Source organism: Suricata suricatta, chromosome 6 (assembly GCF_006229205.1).
Source record: "Suricata suricatta isolate VVHF042 chromosome 6, meerkat_22Aug2017_6uvM2_HiC, whole genome shotgun sequence".
In the NCBI taxonomy this organism is placed as follows: Eukaryota; Metazoa; Chordata; class Mammalia; order Carnivora; family Herpestidae; genus Suricata; species Suricata suricatta.
In genome coordinates this window covers 15636947-15646651 of record NC_043705.1, presented here as the reverse complement: position 1 = coordinate 15646651, position 9705 = coordinate 15636947, and the positions used below count along the sequence as shown (strand labels likewise).

At 42.2% G+C, this 9705-nt stretch overlaps 1 long non-coding RNA gene across 2 annotated transcripts; it reads left to right on the top strand.

Annotated features, from left to right (window-relative positions):
* Positions 1-3038: 3038 nt before the first annotated feature.
* LOC115294670 lies at positions 3039-5984 on the top strand. 2 transcript variants are annotated; one of them, XR_003910045.1, is made up of 3 exons: positions 3039-3124; positions 4933-5078; positions 5919-5984. It is a non-coding gene; the product is annotated as an uncharacterized LOC115294670 (long non-coding RNA). The 2 variants fall into 2 exon arrangements; XR_003910044.1 differs by lacking the exon at positions 5919-5984 and having other exon boundaries at positions 4933-5204.
* The last annotated feature ends 3721 nt before the right edge of the window (positions 5985-9705 follow it).

The following is a 9705-nucleotide window of genomic DNA, read 5'->3' as shown; positions in this document are numbered from 1 at the left end:
ACAGGGCAGGACAGAAGTGTCAGAAAAGCTACAGCAGATGTCTAGTTTTTGTCCCTTCACTCAAAAATCCTGGTAGAAGGCTCAGTAATTCCCCATCCCTTTGCCCAAACTGGGTTCTCACAGGTCAGGAGAAGAGATCTAGATGTTTAGGTACAGCACAGCTTTGAAGGGAGGCATGGAACATGTTCCCACTTCTAATGTCAAGGCCAAGGTTGAATCTAGAGACAGCCCCAAAATAGAAATGAAGCCACGGCTGGCTGACATAGCCCCCTGACAAAGCTTCCTTTGGAGCCCAGATGGCAAAATAAAGCAACAGGAAGTTTCTACCCCCCTTCCATCAGAGAGATAAGGAAGTCCAGAGGGAAGATTGGACGATCCAAATGGGTCTCATGGTTATGTTGAAAGGAATCAGCTGTGGAGGGCGGCGTGTGCTGTGGGGCTGGAAACCCGGTGGGATCACTAACGTCTTAAAGGGCTCTAGTGACAACAGAAGCCAAGAACTAAATCTATGACCACAGGCCAGTGAAAAATCCTCCCAGGCCAGCCTCAGGCCTCTCCCAAGGTGCCATGAGCTACATGCCACACAGAGGAGGAAAAGCAAAGAATAACACAGACCCAGCAAATACACCCCCTGCCCCGTAGATTATCAGCTCCCTGAGGACAGAACCCTGTCATTCTTTGTTAGTACTATACACACACTGATCCACGAATTTCCTTTGAATTGAGTTAATGGATTACTCTGTTTCCCTTTTCGTTACATTGAAATAGTACAAAAATCGTCTCCCTGTGTCTTTTTTTCCACCTTTACCTTAAATAATGCATCAAAAAGCGACAGTGGTTCTAGGGGCGCCTGGGTGGCTCAGTCAGTTAAGTGTCCAATTTCAGCTTAGGTCATGATCTTGCAGTTCATGAGTTCAAGCCCCGCATCAGCTCTGTGCTGACAACTCCAAGCCTAGAGCCCAATTTGGATTCTGTGTCTCCCTGCCTCTCTGTCCCTCCCCGGCTCACGCTCTGTGTCTTGCTCTCTCAAAAATAAACATTAAAAAAAATTTTTTTTAAAGCTCCAGTGGTTTTGAATAGAAGCATTGTGGGCTCCTGCATCTTTATTTATCAATCCCAGATCAACAAAAACAAAACAAAAAAACTAGAAAGAAAAAGAAAAACCTCTTACCTAACAGCCCTTCCCTAAAGAAAAAAGGAAAAATTGGCTATAAGATTAGGATGTTGCCACAAAGGGAACACTGCATGTTTTATCAAAATGCAATGAGCAAGAATGATGATGTTTAAAAAAAAAAAAACAACGAAACAAAAACCACTCTTTCCCCACCCCACCCCAAAACCCTGAACCAGAATCAGGAAAGACAGAAGAAACAACCAAAATCACCATTCTATGGCTTTAATACCTTTACTAGGTGAGTTGGTGGCATTCAATAGACTAATGGGGATGTTCATATGGAGAAACATTTCTGTATATATTGCTGCATTTCATTTGTACATAGACTTTGTATGGTTTTGTCTTCTTTCATATGTGGAGTAAAAGCCACAAAACACACACACAAAATAGATAAAAAAAGGTCTATGAGGAACAAATTTCAACATTGGTACAGTATAGCTACACACTAAGTTGGATGTTTAATAAATATTTTAAATAGTTTCAGCCACTAGGGGGACTATGCACAGGTGTGATTGAAATGGCTAACAAACTGCATGACCATGTCTCATTGGTAAAGCTCATGGGGATGCACAGTCCTCTCTCTGGTTAAAAAACAATGTTAAAAAACCAAGAAAAACAGAGGTCATGTAGAATATGTCACATGACGTTTCTCATCACACGCAGGCAGAGTTCGGACACTGGTCTATGCAGGCACAGTGAAGGTTTTAAATATCACATCTAGGAATCTGCTGCTGTTCCGGGGTCTTCCACCTGAAGCAGCAGCTCAAGCTGAGTTCCGTCAACAGCCCAATGCTCAAGCTACATTTGAGAACTATCCAATCAAAAATCACATATTAAATCTGTCTCGTTTCTCATTGACAAATTCCAGAAGGAACTATAGTGATCATCGCTTTACAGCTGAAATAAAAGAGGCCCAGAGTAGTTCACCAATTTTCCAGGGTCACATATCAGATAAGCCCACCCTGAAAACGGCTTTCTTACCCTCCTGCCTGCAGATGGAGAAACTGAGTTCCAGACAGGTTAAGATATTTGTCCAAGAACAAAACACAGCTAGTAAGTGGGAGAGGCAGCCTGACTCATCAGTCGAGAAATGCTGTTGCGGCAGGTGAAGAGCTCGTGAAAAGCAGAGTGGAACCCAGCCCAGAGATTTCATTTTAAACTAAGGATTTCTGAACACCTATAGCGGGGAGAGGAGGAGCTGGTGGGGAGGAAGGAAAGCCTGCTTTTCATCAACATTCGTTTGATGAGTTACTAACACGCAAGAGAGCAAGCAAGTCAGATGTGACAGAAAAAGCAATGAGGAGAGAGGGGTACAGTCCCGAGGGGAGCTGGGGGAGAGAGAGAGATGATGTAGCAGCCCAAGAGCCTGCTGGGAAGGTCTGAGGGGAGCACGGAGAGATTCTGAGCCTGGGAAGGGGGGGGCGGGAGGTGGGCAGGACTGCCGGAGATGGGGGAGCCTATGAACAATTGGCAGGATGACTTTGATTTCCCTATTGGTGGAGAGTGAGAAGGACTCTCGAAGATGTCTGGAGTAGCTTCCACTATGTAGTCAAAGAGAAAGAAAGGAAAAATGGCTGAGTCACACTGAAGTGTTGTAATGACTCAGTTATGTACCAGACACTATACGGTGTGTATTATGTACCTTTCATCAAAGTAGCCTTGCAGGATAAACATGCCTACCCTGATTGAATTGGAGAGGAGGAGAAGCAGAGAACTGAAGTCGTTTGCTCATGGTTATTTACCTAGCAAGTGGTGGAACTTACAGTCAAATTCAGGTGTGGGGAAATTCGGGGGACTTTCTGGCCCAGCAGTTGATTGTGACATAAAGCACCAAGAGATGACCTTTGCAGCTGTGAGAGTGGATGAGGCCCCGCCCCCCCCTCCTCCCGTGGGGCTGTAGGGATGGAGGCCTGTCTGGGGCCAAAGCACATGTATTTCTACTACTCAATGGTATTGTAGAACGCACCTCTAGTAGGCTCCCTCCGCATATTTGGGTACCTTTTAGGTTCAAGTCTTGGCAACTTGAGAGCAGAAAAAAAATAGATGAGAGGCATCCAGAGATGGGGGCTGCTGGGGAGATAGTAGTCAGGTGGGCGTGGCCAGGTGGGTGGGTCTAGGTAATGCTTCGGGCGAGTCCTGGACGCTCCAGGTCCCCTTGAAGTTTACAGAACTGTGTTACTGAACTGTGAGGTTCATTTACAATAAGCAACTTTGAAATTGAAATTTTTAGTCAAACTGTTTAGCTCATGCAAATTCTTAGCACTTCAGATCTCTTTCTCTGAGATCACACCGCATAGCAGGAGAACTCAGGGATGAGCCCTGAATATTCTTGGGGAAACCTCGGCATCTTCAGAACTGGTTTGGAACGCATTTTTCTCAAAAATCTGTTGTTGATGTCTATTTTCGTCTTGCAGCCATGTGGATGAATAAATTCTTGCCCTTTATTTTATCTTTCTAAACAAAATAAAATATGAGATCTGTTCAAAAACATTTAATAAGGTAAAGGAAAAGCCAGTTGGAAAAAAAGGTCAGCGAGACACAGGACGTGTGATATTTGCAGAAAGCGCCTGTCAGAAGACTCTGAGTAATGCAGATTGGCCAAGGGAAACAAGATACAGTTAAGGCGAAGCTCATTCCCCCAAGATCGCTGAAATGTGAGTTTCTGAATCCTGAGAGGTAGGAGGCCAAATGAGATCTAATTGTTTCTTATTTGACTCGGCCTTTTAAATGGATAACCCTTGGCGCTCTCTGCAAATATCACACTTTTGCCAAACTGACCTTACTCTAATGTGTTTTTCTTTTTGTAAATGTGAAGTATTTTTGATCATACAATAGTAACTCAATTAATAAGATTTTCGAGTACAAAAGCAGATTGTGCCCTAAGGGAAAGCATATTACCAGTGGAAAAAGTTCATCCCTTATGATCATATTCTAGCTCAAACAGTTCTCCCAGCAGGACCTCGGAAAGAGCCAAGAGAAAACAGCTCAAGAAAGAGTTCTTTTGCAAAGATTCACACACTCAGTTGAAATATACTAGAAAAATAAGAGACTAGGTCATTCAGATAAAGAGATCTTCATAATCAGGACAGAAAGTGTGAAATATTGTCAACTCCCAATTGTCTTCTAGTTGTATTATGGAAAAGAGTTATGCTATAGAAAAATAAAACCAGCCCTAAATCAGACCTAGTTCTCAGGCTCACTGTCTTAAGTTTATATTGCAATGCATGATATTTTCTGAAGGAGATTTAACTTCTTCATTTTATTTTTTTTGGTTAGGGTTTCCACGAAAGCCTTTGGCCTTGGCTCCAGGTGACCAGGGTTCTAGTCTAAACTTGGCCATCAGCTCGTGATGGATTTAGGCAAATCACTTGTTCTCTCTGGGACTCTTCATTTCCCATCTGCAGATGAGTGTTCTGAACTGGATGATGGCCAGTTTCAGCTCAAGCTGTATGTAACTCTACTTGACTTTGAACCCTGTGAATAATCTAAAACCTGAATTAAAGTTGGAAGAATGGGGTTCTCTTAGTGTCTTTGGCCCCTTGTTTGTTTATTGGTTGGCTTTAAAAAAATTTCAGGAGAGAGGTGCCTGAGTGGCTCAGGCAGTTGTGGATCTGACTTTGGCTCAGGTCATGATGTCACAGTTCATGGGTTCAAGCCCCACATCGGCCTCTGTGCTGCCAGCACAGAGCCTACTTTGGGTCCTCTGTCTCTTTCTGTCTCTGCCCCTCACCTGCTCATTCTTGTTCTCTCTCTCAAAGATAAAGGAGAAGATATTTTCCATGAAAAATCAACACATCATGTCCAGGGAGAGCTGGGATCCGACCTTGTACCTTATGGGAAACACTTCTGGCCTGGATGAAAGAAGAAGGAAGGCAGGGCCAAAATGAAGGCGCGAGGGACAGAGGTGACAGAACCCCGGTTCTGAGGATTTGTAATTGTCCTTAACTTGCAAAAACTGATTCTTCTTGCCTATCTTCTGGGCCTTGTGTAAGAACATCCTGCCAAAAAATGTTAGTGTGAATGACCTTCACTGTGTTTAAGGATTCACTGATGGTAACAAATGCTTTACCTGGAATAACAATGCGTATGGATTCCTCCGGCCTCTGTCCACTAACCTGAAAGGAGCCCCCACCCCCACCTCCAGAAGTGCGCTAAGTGGATGAGGGAAGCCTGGCTAGAGTCTATATTTACCTAACTAGATAACTGAGCGAACTAAATGGTCTTTTATTACCCTTAGGTGGATTACTTACTTTGCAGGGTGTCCGTGGTCCTTATTAAAACCATGTGTATGTATCCCGTCTCCCTTCTGAGTACCTTCTCTGGAAATCAATCCATACATGCTCAGGAATGCAAACCACACGCATTTCAAAGTCAGTGTAAACAAACATAATTAAGGGGGCAAATTTACTTCAGAAATTATCTAATGCTGTCTGTGTTAAAACAGAAATGAGTTCTGGCTGCTTCCATTTACTCTTGTGGATAGTATATGTTAAATTCAGACCTGTTTTTCTGGAAAAACAACTTTGGATCTCCAGCAGGTTTGATCTAGTCCCCCATCCCCATGTGTGCCCCTTGTAACAGATCATTCATGGAGATTATTGTCTCTGCATTTGAAACACAACATTCTTGAGACTGGGGTCAAGATAAGCACACAGATAAGACTGTAGGTCAGACCCAGAGAAGTTAAGCTGAACTGAGTAGGAGCTCACAGCATTTTTGAGTCTGAAATATTTCTGTTACACAGGAAGAAGAGGTTTACAGTTGCACTTTTGATTATAACAAGGAAGGAAAATAAACAGCTTCAAAATTCCCATTAAAATGGTATTTTAACATATTCTCGCCAACACATAAGGACTTACTTAAAAGAAGTAACATTTCTTGACCCACAGTGAGTTGCTTCTGACTTCATTTTCTTTTGTTCACTGTTCTTTCTTAGAGCTAAAAATGGGGAAGTATTGTGTCCTACAAATCTCAGGCTATTGCAAAAATGCAGTCCATAGTAGCTAATACATTTCTGTGGTCAAAGGTATTATAGGTTGTAAATAGTCTTGTAGGAAACATTAATAAGTCAGATTTGAAAGTGGGACCTTACAGAATTATTATATGAAACAGTATTTTAAGATAATTTCGGAATACCAAACACTTCCCTCTCAATGGTGATTCTTATTTATTAAATATTCTCAATTCTATTAGGGATCAAGAAATTCAAATAAGTATATCTATATCCTTTATATTTACCCTCAAGGTGTTTAACATGTTTAAGGTTAAGATAGATTGATCTAAATAATATTTAAATATAGAGTGCCTAATTTCATAAGTAGGTCCTTTTAGTTCTTTTAATTTTAAAATTATTTTTAAAATAAAGTTTGATTATACAAGCAATAAATGAATATCTTCTCCTGGTTAAAATTCAGACTCTAAAGATATGCGTAATGTCCTTTTTGACCAGAATCTGGAATCTAGATCTCTTATAGATAACTTCTATTTGTATGTGTATTTCCTGTAAAAAGTACAGAGGATTTTGGAGTATGTTGAACATAACTCGTATTAAAGAATTGTGTTATTCCATCGCTTGCTTCTTCACTTAGTAGTGACGGGGTTTTGGGGTGATGGGGAGTTCAGAGCTGACGGCCAAGAAAGAATTCTTGAAGACGTCTTCAGTGTAACAAGATGACTTTATGAAGGCATGGGGACAGGACCCATGGGCAGAAGAGCTGTACTGGGATTGTGAGTAGTAAATGATTATATACCTTCAGGTTGGGAGGGGGTTAGAGACAGCGTAAGTCTATGGAATTTTGGAAGCAAGGTTTCCAGGATCTTGTGAGGTTAGATGTTGTTAAGAAAATGGCATTTATCACCGTTTAGTAAAACCTCAGTCATGAGACCCCTCAGATGTGTATCAGGGGCCCTAAGCTTGGAGTACGATTGCCAGCATATATCATGGGGGAGTTGAGATAAAGGAAGTTTTGAAAAATTTTTTTAGTGTTTATTTATTTTTGAGAGAGAGACAGAGCATGAGTAGGGGAGGGGCAGAGAGAGAGGGAGACACAGAATCTGAAGCAAGTTCCAGGCTCAGAGCTGTCAGCACAGAGCCCAACATGGGGTTCAGACCCACCAAGTGTGAGATCATGACCTGAGCCGTAGTCAGATGCTTAACTGATGGAGCCACCCATGCCCCCCCTGGTCCGGCAAAGGGATTTTTATATATTACAGTAGACATACAGGATCTTGCGAGGTGAGGGTGGGGGTCAGGATAATAATGTTAAGCCAAGATTGCCTTTTGCCCCTAGCAAAGTGTCATCATGGAGGCAGTTGAAGTCCTAGAGGGAATTCACTCTGCCTGTTTCAAGGACTTGTCAATTGACTGTAGGCAGTAAGGAAATTTAATTTTTCATTTGCCTTTGTTTTCTGCATCAACATGGCAAGCATTTAAACTCCTTTCCCTTGTTCCTGGGAAGCAAGGGGTGTCAGAGGAATAGCACACATATTTCCCCTGGGAGGGGCAGTGCTAGCGTGTACTTTGCCCTCAACTTGTGCTGTGCTCCCTCAGCAGTAGTAACATATAGTACAAGCTTTCCCACTTAGTACACATAATTAGCTTTGTTATTTTAAGCTCTTCCTTAGAATTTCATAGAATAGATATTAAAAATGCATTCTCTATTTTTTTTAAATGTTTTAATGTTTATTTATTTTTGAAGGAGAGACAGACAGAGCAGGAGCTGGGGAGGAGCAGAGAGAGAGGGAGACACATAATCTGAAGCAGGCTCCAGGCTCCGAGCTGTCAGCAAAGAGCCTGATGCAGGCTCGAACTCACAAACTTCAAGATCATGACCTGAGCTGAAGTTAGACGCTTAACTGACTGACCCACCCTGGCACCCCTCTAATTAGCCCTGGTGCCCCTGCCTGACTCTCAGGGGTATCATTCACGCACATTTTGAAGTAGATAATGCTCCTTGGAGTTATGCAGCATGGTGGCCTTGTAACACGTCAAGAGCATTGACTATGAGTCATGTGCTATGCTAAGAGTAGTTTACTCAATCTTCACCATAATCCTATGAAATAGATCGTAATATCCTCATTTTACAGATAAGGAACCCAAGGTGCAAAACGTTTCAAGATGAAAAGTCCCAGAACTGGGATTTAAAACCAAATGTGGCCTCAGAGTCGGCCTTATAATCAGGATACCAAATTGCCCCTGTCCTAGTTAGAACTGGCCCAAGGGGAACATTCTTTGCTCACTCAGTCATTATTGCAAAACAGTTTTTTGAGTGTTCGGTCACTGTGCTCAGTGTTGGGGTAAAGTGGTTCAGCAACCTCGTTTTTGGCCCAGTTTAAACTCAGAAACCTGTAGAACTGTCTTTTTCTGAAGTTTTAAAATAACTGTGCTGTCATGAATTCCTCAGGTGAAATAATGAGAGCGATAGATAATGGATATGTAAACTTGGCCTCTCCTGATGAAACATGAGAGATTTTATGAACCCAGTAGGTGAGAAAGGGAACAGAGGGGCCAATTTATCAGGATCCTTTGGACACTCTTACAAAGAGCCTGGAAATTCTAGATACTCTGTGCTGAAACACTCCTTGTCACCCTCCTTGATTCCTATATAGATGGACCTTAACTTCCTCTTTGGCCTTTTCTTCCTGGTCTTCCTCTCCTTCTAATACCACCTCTCTCTCCCCCTTCTCCTCCCACCTCTCTCGGTCTCTATATTTTCTGCTTATTGCCTGAACGGGAGCTCAACAGAATGACCCAAATCTTCCCTACTAGAGAGAAATGTGTTTGTTCACTCAATAATCTTATTAAATAGATAGAAAGGCACACCCAATGAGATATATAAACATTTTACTTCTGAAGGTAGACGTTCAAATTGTGTTTTATTGAATAAACTGAGTGACCTAAACTCATTCCTTTATGGTCAAATACACCCAACATGAGCCAAATGGACCCACAGAGGAGGCAGTGTAGGGAAAGAACGGAAATATATAAAGAAGCAAGAATCCGTCTATAATCACCATGTTCCTTGTGTATTACAGTCTCAGCCAAAAGACCTCTCAGTGAACATATTTTCCTCCTGAGGTTGATCTCTATTGACAACCACCCATGGACACTAATTTTTAAGGAGCCGACTGTGGCCTGAAGGAAGTAGAGGCAACCTTGTACTATATTTCACTGAAGTACATTTTGCCATGAAAATAACAGTTATTGCTGTTGCCACTCAATGGTCAATGCCTTTCAGTATGAATACGGGGACTCACATAAATTATGTTTATACCTAGTCCCTTGAAACTGTGACAGCATAGAAGTACTGGCGTGGGGAAGGCCAAAGTTTGAATTATCCCCATGTTCTGTAGGTGGTGTTAGGGAAAGAAGCTGAAGTGGCAGGCCACACCAGGGTGCAAATGTAAGCAATATTTAACCCGGTCTGTTATAAAGAGTATGGTTTGCTTGCTGGTGCCCCAGTAAGCCATGCCTCATAAGCATTGTGGTTTCCAAAATTATTCCAAGTTAGGCACTGCTACAAGTAAAATAT